Source organism: Pteropus alecto, unplaced genomic scaffold, assembly GCF_000325575.1.
Source record: "Pteropus alecto unplaced genomic scaffold, ASM32557v1 scaffold42, whole genome shotgun sequence".
Lineage (NCBI taxonomy): Eukaryota > Metazoa > Chordata > Mammalia > Chiroptera > Pteropodidae > Pteropus > Pteropus alecto.
The window spans coordinates 10255368-10268071 of NW_006434825.1; the positions used below are offsets into that span (position 1 = coordinate 10255368).

At 47.8% G+C, this 12704-nt stretch overlaps 1 pseudogene; it reads right to left on the bottom strand.

Moving 5' to 3' along the window:
- Window positions 1-1523: 1523 nt before the first annotated feature.
- Window positions 1524-1642, bottom strand: LOC112478278 (annotated as a pseudogene).
- Window positions 1643-12704: the final 11062 nt, after the last annotated feature.

Consider the following 12704-nt stretch of genomic DNA (forward strand, 5'->3'; position numbering starts at 1 on the left):
TTTCTGCCCTCCCCCGACCTTCTTGACTGGAAACTGAATTACAAGCTGCCTGGCAACAGCCAATGGGCAGCACTAAACTACAAAGCCAGTGACCTGCTCCCAGGCCAAAGTCCTGCTGCCTTTCTACCTTTCTCTACCTGTCAGAGGTCTTTCGGCTTGCAGAAGCTGCACCTTTAAGGGAGGAGGCAGGAGACAGGCAGAGGGGTGATGGATCAAGAACCAAAATTTCAAAACAAAACATTAACAAACCCTAACCTTCCCCCAAAGCCTCCATATTTTTCACCTTCATCCCCTTATATCTGTCTGCCATCACTAATACAATTTTGATAACAATATCAACTAAAGAGTAAAATTCAGCAAAAGAGAGTCTTTGAGCATTTGCACTGGCAAGAAAGCAGCAGAAAAAGTACCGGTTTGTAGAGGCTGCACCCTCTAATGCCAGGCCCTGTGGGGACTGCATCCACAGAAGAGGCGGGGTGCTGGAGTAACATGAAGGAGGCCTCAGGCCTGTGGTAAAGGAAGAAACACATCTCCATCCTTCTTCCTTAAGAGCATCTTCGTCCCAGTCTCTCCAAATGCTTCTGATTAATCTCCAGCCTTGGACAATTTGCACTTGGTAATGTGAAAGGAAGTGACTTGATACAGGCATGCCTTATTTTCTTGCATTCACAGATGATGCATTTTTTTACAAATTGAAAGCAAGACCATTCACCAGCAAAAAGATCACAACTCACTTCAGTGAGGTGGTCTGGAACAGAACCCAGAAAATCTCTGTGGTACACCTATAATTGTTCTGTGCTGAACTGTGTCCCCAAAAATTCATATGTTGAAGCCCTTATCTTGAGATAGGGCCTTCAAAGAGGTAATTAAGTCAAAATAAGGTCACTTGGGTGGGCCCCAATTCACTATGACTGGTGTCCTTACAAGGAGACTAGACACCAGAGGTACGCACACAGAGAAAAGGTCATGTGAGAACAGAGAAGATGGTCATCTTCAAGCCAAGGAGAGAGACCGCAGAAGAAACCAACCCTGCCAACTCCTTGATCTCATACTTCCAGCCTCCAGAACTGTGAGAAAATAAATTTCTGTTGTTTAAGCCACTCTGTCTGTGAAGTTTTGTGAAGCCAGCCCTAACCAACTAATACAATGATCCACAGTGACATCTGAAGCATGGCATGCTCAGAATGACAAGGAGTGTGCCAAGGTGAAAACCACCAAGCCCACAGAATCACACATGCACACACTCAAAGACACAAGACATATTCACTCAACCACACCTATGGCTGACATGTGGAATTCTCAGACCTTCCCAATGTCCAGCCCTCCCTTTGGAAAGCAAATCATTTTTTCAGTAGCTCTGGGGTGGTCAGAGTGGGGAGCTTGCCTTTATTAAGTATTATAATTTGTCATTCTAAAGGTCATTAATTAAAACAATTTTTTTTTTTAGGTGAGGCAACCCTTGGTTGACCTCACAGATTGCAAGGACCTTGTCAGCTTATCATCCCTTATTTTTTTATTTTTTATGCCTACAGCACCTGGCCTTCCTAGGTGGTCTCCCATCCAAGTACTAACCAGGCCCGACCCTGCTTAGCTTCCGAGATCAGACGGGATCCAGCTTCTTCAGGGTGGCATGGTCGTAGACAAAACAATTTTTTAACTCGCCAAATACTTACTCAATTTTACCTAAGTAGTGTAAGGTTTGAAAGTCCCATCTTCATTTGGGGCAATGGCTGTTATAGCTTTAAGCCAGAAGTCTTGCCTTTCAAGGCATTGGGAGCCACATAAAAAGGACACAGAAGCACAGCCATGTTTCCTATCATTGAGCTCAGCTGTCTCTGAGAATCTGGGACATGTGTGACATCTGTGGTACTGCTAGGACAATTCCCCAGATCCCTTTGCAACCCGATGCCTTTGTCATATTGAAGAGTTCCCGCCAGGAGCAGAAGCGCTAACTGAAGGCCCCTGTTCCCACTCCTTCAGGGAGGAATCTCTTGTGATGGCTTCTCACGTCTCAGTCAGTCAACAGGCACGGACTGGCAGCCAGCTGAGTGCAGGGCGCCAAAGTGGTTGTAGAGAAACACAGAAATTCAAGGAAACAAATACCCCACCGGCAACATTTTGATTCAACAAAGGAAAGACGGTCTGGGGCGAAAACGGCCATTTCTTCCAGGCAGTCCTAAGCTGTGTGTGCACCAGCACACATGCAGCTTCCAACTCCACGACGGCAAGCTGGTGGCTCCTCTTCACGTCGCCCACAATGCTTGGGCCTCAGGGCTTGCCTACACGTTGCTAGGGAGTTCATTCTGATGGGCAATGCTGGGCACTAAACACAGGTGTGCCGTGCCACGCAGGCACACACGCCTACGTAAGCTAACTCGCCCTCAGAGGCTGTAGTCTCTTATTTTCTCCAGTCCAACTTCCAGTCTTCTCTTCAATCGCCACAAAGCATGTAGTTGAGTGCTTAACATTTCCTTTGAATTCAGGCTGCCAGTTAAGTGGACATTTTCCTTTAGATAGATGGCTGTTCCAGGCTTCCCCACAGCTACTCATGCCAGAGGATACCGGCTTCACCTGTTCCCTTCATAGGCACACACTCAGCTTGAAATTTGCCAGCAGGTCCTCAACAAAGAAATAGCCCCGATTGCTCATTAAGAGCGAGAGAAAGCAATTAAAATACAAAAAGCAGAGCAAAGCATAAGACTTGGGAGTTAAAAGTTGAGCATGTACTGGGGATGGTGGAGAAGCCATTCTGGGGAGTGTGGGAGGAGAGGGAGTCAAGCGCCCGGGTCCGAAAACACCAATGCAGAAACAGATTCGAAGAGGAGAGCGGGCGGCCCAGGGCTGGCAGGCCTGGTGCCGAGAATTCCTTCTGCTTTTTCATCGACAGTAGTCACCCCTTATCCGTGATTTCACTTGCTATGGTTTCAGTTACCCATGGTGAAATGGGGTCTGAAAATATTAAATGGAAAATTCCAGAAATAAACAATTCATAAGTTTTAGATCATGTGCCATTCTGAGTAGCATGATGAAATCTCATGCCATTCCGTGCTGTCCCATACTGTCCGGCCCAGGACATGTCTCATCCCTCTGCCCAGTGCACCGTGCTGTATATGCTCCCCACCCATTAGTCACTTTGCAGCCGTCTTGGTTATCCAATCAGCTGTCATGGTATCGCAGTGCTCGTGTTCAAGTCACCTTTTTTTTTTTTGCTGAATAACAACCCCAATGTCATTCACATAACTTTTATTACAGTATATTATTTTAGTTGTTCTATTTTATTATTAGTTATTGTTGTTAATATTTTACTGTGCCTAATTTATAAATTAAACTGTATCCTAGGTATGTATGCTTAGGAAAAAATGTAGTATAATACAGGATTCAGTATTATTTGTGGTTTCAGGCCTCCGCTGGAGGTCTTGGAATGTATCTCCTGCAGATAAGGGGGGACTTCTGTGATTTCATTTATATTGACTTAAATTCACTGAATTCATTGAAATGAGCTAAACATGAAATGTTATTTCCTTTAAAAATTGTTTCCCCTTCCTTTCTTCTCTGTGGGTTCACATTCGACAAACGGGGCGGGCTTCATAAGCACGTAAGCTGTGCGATAGTGCGGGTGCCCTTGCTTGCAAGGGCCACACTTGGCATCTTGAACATATTAATTTTTGAACCAGGGACACTGAAGTTTCATTTTGCAGTGGGCCTGGCAAATCATGTAGCCGGTTCTGCCACTAGAATAAATAACTGTCCAACCCAAATCGTCCTTTCCAATTCTTTTCCAGAACCCTAGATGGGACAGACCACCCTCCCAGGGCCCGAGCCCCTCCCAGCCCCGCACAGTTCTGCTCTGGTCTGCCTGGAAGACGTCCGTCCATGTCTCTTGCCAACAGGGTTAGGGTTCACTTGAAAGAGGATCCGAGATTTATTTTGAATTAAAATAAGAATCCTGATGGCATTTCCTGGGAGGATTTTCTGGCTGGCCTGAAGTATTTGTGGGGAAGTGGTTCTCCCTTCAAACTGTTCTGCTCCTGGGTAAGTAGCAGAGAACTGCTATCGCCATAGAACAATTGTCCCAGGCAATGAAAATTCATCCTAGGTGTTAATTAGCTCAATATTTATCTCATCTAATATGCAAATTAAGACACTGCGGTCTCATTAGCGTCATCTGTGTTTCCTTTAAGCAAAACTAAATCTCTTGCCAATGCAAGAAAAAGGAAAAAAACAAACATCAGTATTTCTCTTTGAAGCTAATGAGAGTGTGATTTGGCTCTTCCTTTGTTATGAGGTAGCAAGTAAGGAAAAACACATTTTAAATATGCCAAGTGTGGCCTGACCTCATCTATTAGAGGCAAGAATAGGCCTGGACTGGTTATTAGGCTTTCTGCTGTAGCTTGTCCAAAGAGCCCAGGTCCAAGAAGCAGGTGTGTGACTCTGCAGTGAACCCCAAATGAGGATGAACAAAGAAAGGGCATACCGCCTTCGAGAGCCCACTTAGCAAACAGATGTGGTATTTACCTCCATGATAAAAGAGGGAGGAAATAAATTTACTCGATGCCATGAATATTAAAAATGAGAAAATGTTTCTCAAATTGAAAAATAAAACAGATTTCAACTCAAAATTTCTGCTCCTTCCAACTTCCCATTTTTAAGATTTTAGAATTTATATAAACAATAATCTGACAGTCATCAAATATCCACACGGTACCCCCAAAAGGCAGGCTTTCGGTGCTGGGGATCCGCCAGTGCTACAGACAATGACCAGGGGAGTAAGTCCGAAGTTCTGGGCCTCCGGCAGGCTGCTGGCAATTCCACATGCGTTAGTTCTGATCTTCAAAATAACTCAGCAAGGACTCCTTTCTTCTTTTAACAGATAATGACACTGTGGTTCCAGGTGGTTAGGTCACTGGTCCAAGGTCATACAACTAAAGCTTGGCCAACGTGGAATGAAAAGATAAAAGGAATGTGACAGGCCACAGGGAACGCAGTCTAATTAGTGAGGTGTCCTACGCGTAGTAATGGGGTGGGGGCGTTGAAAGAGAGCGTGACTCTCGTACCCTGAAGGCTACTGCACTCTGCGGACCCCTGGATTCTGAGGCCACAGCCTCCGCGTAGCTCCGTGTTGTCCTCCCTTTCCCAGTTTTGACAAGTTATTCAGCCGCTGTTTTGCGAACAGCGCTCTCTGGGGCAGCAGAGCGATCTGTCTGCATCCCAGCACCTTCTGGAGCCTGAAAACTACTCCACAGGAAGACGAAGGCTGATTCCCTTACGTTGCCGATCCTGCCAAGTGTCACAGCCGTGGCGCAGGGAGAACTCCCCGGCCGAAGTCAACCAGGGACAGGCGCTGGAAGTCAGAGGGGAGACAGGAGAAAGAGGCCATGCCCTCCCTGGGGCCCATGGCCCACAGAGGACAGATTCCCGTGGAGCGCTTTCATCCTGTAGGACCCCGAGCCCGTGAGCGCGGCCTTCCCCCCGAAGCCGGGCAGAAGGGAAGGCACGTGACCGTGGCTGGGTTGTGAGGGAGCGGCATGAAGGCTGCTGCCGTCGTGACCAATGTCTCCGTGACCAACGAGGGACACGTGGGCCATCAGGCAGCTGCATGGTAGATGCTCCAAATCTCTGGAGACACTTACACTCCTCTACTGGAACCTCCCAAGGATACTTCTAATCTGCCCAAACGCTTCCCTTCTATCATGGCCTATGAGCCCCCGGACAGGCAGAAATGGACAGCCCCGCTCGACAGAGGGTAACAGCGAAGCCCCAAAAGGCAAAGTGGACGGCCATGCAGGAGAGCCCTGTTTCCGGACTGTCTCCTCTATTCCAGTTCCCGAGCTGGGGGTGACCGCGATGGCTTTTTCCTAACACTGTCAGAACATTCGAGTGAAGTGGTACTGTCGTCACCATTTCCGGGACGGAGAAACTGAGAGTGAGCGTGTCAAGGAAGAGGAAAAGGAAATCAGTATTTGTTGAGCGCCTAATGCTAGGGGGTGTTGCACAGGTAATAAGACCATCACAATAGGAAGAGGTAACCGAGAGAGGGGTGGCATGGGAATTCCATGTGCAGAAATACTTTCAAGGACAGAGTGTGTTTTCCCTCCTCCTCGGATGGGAAAAATGAGAGGGAAGAGAAGCACACGATGAATTTCCTGTGAAAGTAACACCCTCCGTCTCCTGTCCCAGAGCAAGGCTTACAGGGAGCAGCCAGAGAACAGAGCAGAAAGTGGACTGAAAGCCTGTGCAGAACGGGGAGGGGTGGACCCAGGGAGAAGTTCCAGTCCACGGCCCGTGTGCCTGTGGAGGGAAGGAGGGCGAACTGTGAAGGGAAGGAGGGCGAACTGTGAAGGGAAGGAGGGCGAACTGTGAAGGGAAGGAGGGCGAACTGTGAAGGGAAGGAGGGCGAACTGTGAAGGGAAGGAGGGCGAACTGTGAAGGGAAGGAGGGCGAACTGTGAAGGGAAGGAGGGCGAACTGTGAAGGGAAGGAGGGCGAACTGTGAAGGGAAGGAGGGCGAACTGTGAAGGGAAGGAGGGCGAACTGTGAAGGGAAGGAGGGCAGCCACGCCTGCCAAGGGCAGACTGAACGGGTCTGGAAGCTTTAATGTCACATGGAGTTTCGGTGTCTTTTTGCCGCTGTTTCTACATCTGATGATTGTTCTGATTTTTTCCCCCGATTTGATAAGCCTTTTCACACAAACTTGCTTTCAGAGTGGTTGCCTTGGATTTCTTTAAATTATATAATATTTCGCGTGTAACAAAATATACATTAGGTATATGCAAGATATAAAGCAAAATCATATAAACCCATTCCCCTGGCCCGACCACTGGGCCTGAGCAGTATTACCAAAGCCTTCTGAGTGCTCCTCTCTCGCTCCTCCTCTGTCTCCTCCCTGTCGGAAGTGAGTCCCATCCCGAAACGTGTATTCATAGATCGCCAGTTTGCCTGTCCATATATAACGCAGGCACATCATATACATACAGAGGAATCCACAGGGGGTATATTGTTTAGTTTTCCATGTTATGTACTTTACAGAAACGGCAGCATGCATTCCACTTTTTGTGCGTTATGCCCTATTTTTCAGATAGTCTCAGTGATGCCAAAAAAAAAAAGGGGGGAATTTGACCTAGCAAAGTATTCTATGCAACTAATTTTAATGAGAGTTCATGAAAAAAACTGTATCGCAGTGGGCGTTCCTACTCATTCATTTAATCCTGCTCCCATTTCACAGACACACGTCAAATCTAAAGGGATGACAGGAACCAGAATGCGGCCATGGGCTTCCCAGCGCCCCCTGGAGTCAGCACGTTGCACAACTCCAGGAGGCATCATTTCCTGGCAGGGACCAGAGTGGTGGCCCCCCTCCCCTTAGCTGTGTGACAGGGTTGGGGGGTGCTACCAAAGCTCCTCCTGTTACCTGTTCACTTTGTGCCCAGAATGGGGCTAATGTTCAAACCTCTGCCAGGTCAGTGTGCCTGCTTTTTAAAAAATTTGGTACCACCAGTTCCTGTTTTGGGCTCTCCTGCAAGACCGTCCACTTTGCCTTTTGTGGCTTCGCTATTACCCTCTGTCGAGTGGGGCTGTCCATTTCTGCCTGCCTGGGTCTTGTTTTATTTCCTGCTACCGGATTTGTGACAGGGAGCCTACTGAAAACTCCTTTCGACTCAGATGTCCTCCCCACGCAATAGCATCCTGGAAAAAATCACATTTTGTATTCCAGAGACAGCATCTCGCCTGTTTGATTGTCCCCAGCACCTGGAAAGAAACACTGAGTGATATGACAGTTTGGAGAAGGACAGTAAAGAACTTTAAATGAGATTTCGGCTGTTAACCAGGGTTCCTTCAAGGCTGTATTAATCTGAATGGAAGTTAAGATGCTGCACGGGTGAGGCAGGGAGGAAGGCAGGCAATTGTGTTCACTGAGCACTGACAAACACCAGGTACTGGAACATATGTTTTCCACACACATTACCACCCACGTCCCATAGTCATGGCAGCCCTGGGAGGCAGCGGTTTTTCAATCCCCATTTTGCAGATGGGCAAGCCAAGGCTCTGCGAATTTAACTGCTGTGCCAAAGGACAAACACTGGTCTGTCTGTTGACCTGCAGTTCAAACCATTTTTGTCTAAACTGAGATCCCGTCTCCTTCAGCATTACAACTTGTTGACTCATGCCTGCATGGAGGCAAAACTCACTAGGCTTCTACTGAGTGTGAGAATTGGAAATATACAAAAATTTTTGAGTTGAGAGACTTTCACCTAGAGCAAATAACCCTATCTCCAAAATGTGAAAGGGGCTTCAGAGATCATCTCCCATCTTTCTACCATTTTATTGATGAGAAGAATAAGAACCAAATCCCAAATCAGTGAATAGTCTTTTGAAAGCCACACACTTAAAAGGCTCCCCCCACCACAACCCCCGCCACTGGGATACATTCACTGACTGCCCAAGAAGAAAGAGCCCATGACTGCATATTCGCTGTCCCATTAATTTTGCATGCTATTTTTTTAATGCTTAAATAGACTTTTTCTCCTTGAATAATTTTAGGGTAACTGAAAAGTTATGAAGGTAATGTGAGGAGTTCCCATAGACCCTTTATCCAGCTTCCCCTTCTGTTGACACCTTCCATAATCATGATGGACTTGTCAACAGTGAAAATTTAGCATTGCTATGCACTATTAACTAAATTACAGGCTTCATCTGGATAGCAACAGTTTTTTTACTAATGTCTTTTTCTGTTCCAGGATCCAATCTAAGGTTTCAGATGTCAGTTTAATTACTTGTGTCTCAACCTTGAAAACATGTCCGACGTCTACCTGCTCACTAGCCAGCCCATGAATGCTGCCGGAAGGCAAGGACCCCAGGAGACATACTCGTTATGTTCAGATATACATTTGCTAAATATGTGGTAAGCAACATAGCAGAGATTTGTTACATCACTGTTATCCATGCAAAGACCTCAAAAACAGCACCAGGAGCACAATGCCTCCTTCACTCCCCACCCCTCTATTTCCATTGAGAGTATGAGCATAGAAAATCCAGACACACACGCATATCTGTGTGTATGTAATGCACATCTACATATGCACATAAAAACGCACGTGCATAAGAACCTGCTCCATGACAAAACGCGCATTCTGAATCAGCTGAGAAATGCTGACAGTTCAACCAATGATGTGAGAGCGACTGACTAGTCATGTGACATAAGTAGTAAGTAGATTCCTACCTACTCCTTAACTAATATCATTCACAAAAACAAGTTCCAGAATTATTAAAGCACCAAACGTTGAACAATAAAAATATCAAATAACTAGAATAAAACCAAGAGAAATATATTTATAATATTAGGGTAAGTCACGCCCTCCGAACACAAACGCTGGAGGGAAAGAATAAAACACTGGATTACAGGGCGAGAAATATTTTCAAAATATGTAATAGAGAAAATATTAATGAGAAAAAAAAGATTAATGATGAGAACATATAAAAAGGTCTACAAATCAATAGGTAAAAGATTAAACAAACCGACAAAAAATGACCTAAGGATTTGAATTGGAAATTACCAGAAACAGAAGTGGCAACCACCAATGGTCATTAAATCATGTCTGCCCTCACTAGCAATCAGGAAGCAAAAACTGAAGCAACGATAAGAAGCCATTTCACCCACAGGGTTATTTAGCACCGGTTAAGCAAACAGGTACGATACTGCATCCAGGTGAGGGGCAGGGGAATCCAGCCTTGCTTGAGCTGAGCTGTTGAAAGGAATAGCAGTGACAGCAGCCTTACCCAGGGGTTTTGTCATTAGGCATCAAATGCAAATATCACATCTGCAGCTCCTAACCTGGGCCGTGGTGGCATGGACTAGAGGCACACACCTCAGAGATGGGCATGACCCAGAAATGCGGCCTGAAGTCGGCGCACTGGGGACTGGAACAGAGGTAGGAGTTGGACCTTTCTCCAGGCAGCAAGGTTGGCCTGAGAGCAACATACAAAATATTGTTCCTGGTGGGTGCTGTGTCCCTGTGAACAGGTGCCCCTGGCCTAGTCCTTATCCCATCACCATCCCCACCCCACACTCACCCCCTGACACACACACCCAAACTCTGCTAATGAAAACTTAAGGCAAAAGCAAGAGACCCACAGCACTAAGAACCACTGCTGGCTGCTCCCTCAGCCTGACTTGAGCTTGGGCCATTTGCAAGCAGGCCTGAGGGCCCTGGCTGAGATGTCCTGAGCCCCGCCTGTCTCCGGACTGGCTGCCAGGTTCTGCCCTCTCAGGAGGTGCCTCCACAGATTCTTTCCAGAAGGGTCACCCACAGCTGCTGCCCAGCCTCACTCCATTCACTAGAAAGCTTTATTTAGAGCCTTAATACCCAGAGGCCCTGACACGGCACCATCGTGGGTGAGATTTCTGGGTGAGATTTCGTATGCTCCTTGTGAATCACTGTTGCCACCCCAGAGAAAGGGCCAGCATTTCAGGCTCCACCGGGGAGCATGTGCATGACCTGTGAGGTTTATTGAAGGCCTAGGACTGCCTTCCCAGAGGAAAGGGGCTCGGCCTCCTCCTGGCCAGAGGCCCTGGTCAGTAAGATGTCTGAAGATTTCCTGGCGAGGAGTTGTAAAGCTCTCCCCGCTTTGCAAGGCCACTTGTGCTGGATCTAAAGACTCAGGGGTGGGGACATTGAGGACCTTAAAACTATTCTTGAAGAAGGAGCTCAAAAGGCCTTCAATCCAGATGTAGTAGCCTACTAAACGAAGCCATTTCCGGGGCTTTCACTAATAAAGTACAAGGCCCTCTAACTGATGTTAGTTTCAATCGGCCAGAATTTTGATGGCTGAATGTCCAAACCCAAAAATTAAGGCCAGTCAGTGGTGGGAGAAGCCCACCTGCAAAGGAGGCGAATTTTATTCTTGACATTTTTTAGAATTGCCATCACAAGGTGAGAATACCAAGTCATCTAATTTTTTACTGAATTCTCTGTCAACAAGGGACTCGCTCACTGCCTACATTCTGTGGCTGTCCCCACCGTCAGTCACTACGCTGGCCCTTGGTATGCCACTGTTTGAGACCTGGCCTAGAACAACAGGCAAAGACTTCCAAAGGGTCTGCTATCAAATCACATTTAGTTACACATTTAATGGCTCGTTCTTAGTGGAAAGAATAAAATCACGTGGAACCGAGACCACGGCCTGCGTTCTGCAGCCACGCTGGTTACAGACAGGGAAGTTGACCTGGACCCTCCCTTCTCAGCCCCACATCAGAGCAGGCGCTCCCTCGCTTTCGCCCTCAGGTGAGCCCCCTGCATGGCTGTCTCTGTGCCACTCCACTGTCCAGGCACCACCTGGACTCGGGCAGCTGTCTTCTGCCTGGTTCCCACTCCTTCCTGGGGGCCCTCCAATACCTCCTTCCACACGGCAGAGAGGGAGCTTTACTGAAAGCACATGCCACTCGGCCAACTTGACCTTTGGTCTTTTACAACCTGACCACTGCCCACCGCTCAGGCTGCATCTACTCCCATCCAAACCCGCCCTGTTCCTGGCTCATGGGACAGCTGGGCTCCAGATGTGCCCTTTCACACCTCCACCCCTTTAGCTAAGTTGTTCCTACTGCCAAGAAAGCCAGGCCTCTTGCCTCCTTCGTGTTAACCCTGCCTCATCCTCAACACCCATCTCAGCTGTCCCTTACATAGAGGGCCCTTCTGAGATTTCTGTCACCAGGAACTTAGCATTATCAGTGCCCCATCTCGGTAAGCTGTGTTTATGCCTGTCCCCAATCACATGTCTTTCTACCTTTGAATCCGCACGTCTACTTGGTTCCTGGCCTCTGGTTCATGCTCAGTGAAAGATGAAAAACAAATCAATGAATGTATGGTTTGGAGATCTGTAAGCCCTGCAGGCAGCTAAAAGTGCTGGGGTTTCGAAGCTATTGGTCAGAGACGGTTCCATGGAAGACGGGGAGTGGCTTCTGGGGTCTGGGCTCTCAGCTGTGGAAATACAATCCGGTCTGCTCTAGAGTGTGAAAGGTGGGACTGCCTGCCCCATGGGATTGTTGGGCAGACTGAGGCGGGGAGCCGGGTAAAGCACTGGGCATGGCGCCCGACCCCCAGGAGGCCCCAGGACAAGTTCAGCCTCTGCCGTGGCCCAACTCGATGTGCCCTGGGAAAAGCTGGGGCCACTAGGAAAGCCAGGCAGAAGCAGCAGCACGCATCCTCGAGGTCCAGAAACTGACTTCTAGTGGCAAAAGCAAAAACAGCCACACAGCTTGGTGTTACTTCTGGTGCTAATCATGCGAATCCACAATGAGATCAGGTTCTGCTGGAGACCCTCTCGGCCCTGCTTCACCCCAGAACCTGGCCTGAGCTTCAGACCTCCACAGGGAGCCACGTCCAACAGGAGCCCAGGTCCTGCTCATGAGGCTTGGATTCAAATCCCAATCCTGTCACTGACTTCTTCTATTATACTGGGTGAGGCACTCTCATTTCTCTATCTCAGGTTCTTCGTCTTAAAAAAAAAAAAAAGGTAAGCCAGAAAGATTCCCACTGTTCCTTTCAGGAGTGACTCTGTGAGGTCACTTCTCCCTTGCCTCCAAAATGGGGTCTCCGCCTGCCAACAAAAACTCCAGAGACTTAAGTGGAAGGAGAGGACTGGATGTGCAAGGGGCACATTTTCCAACATGAGTCTGGTTGAATGTGGATTCCACGGGAGGTTTACAGGAGT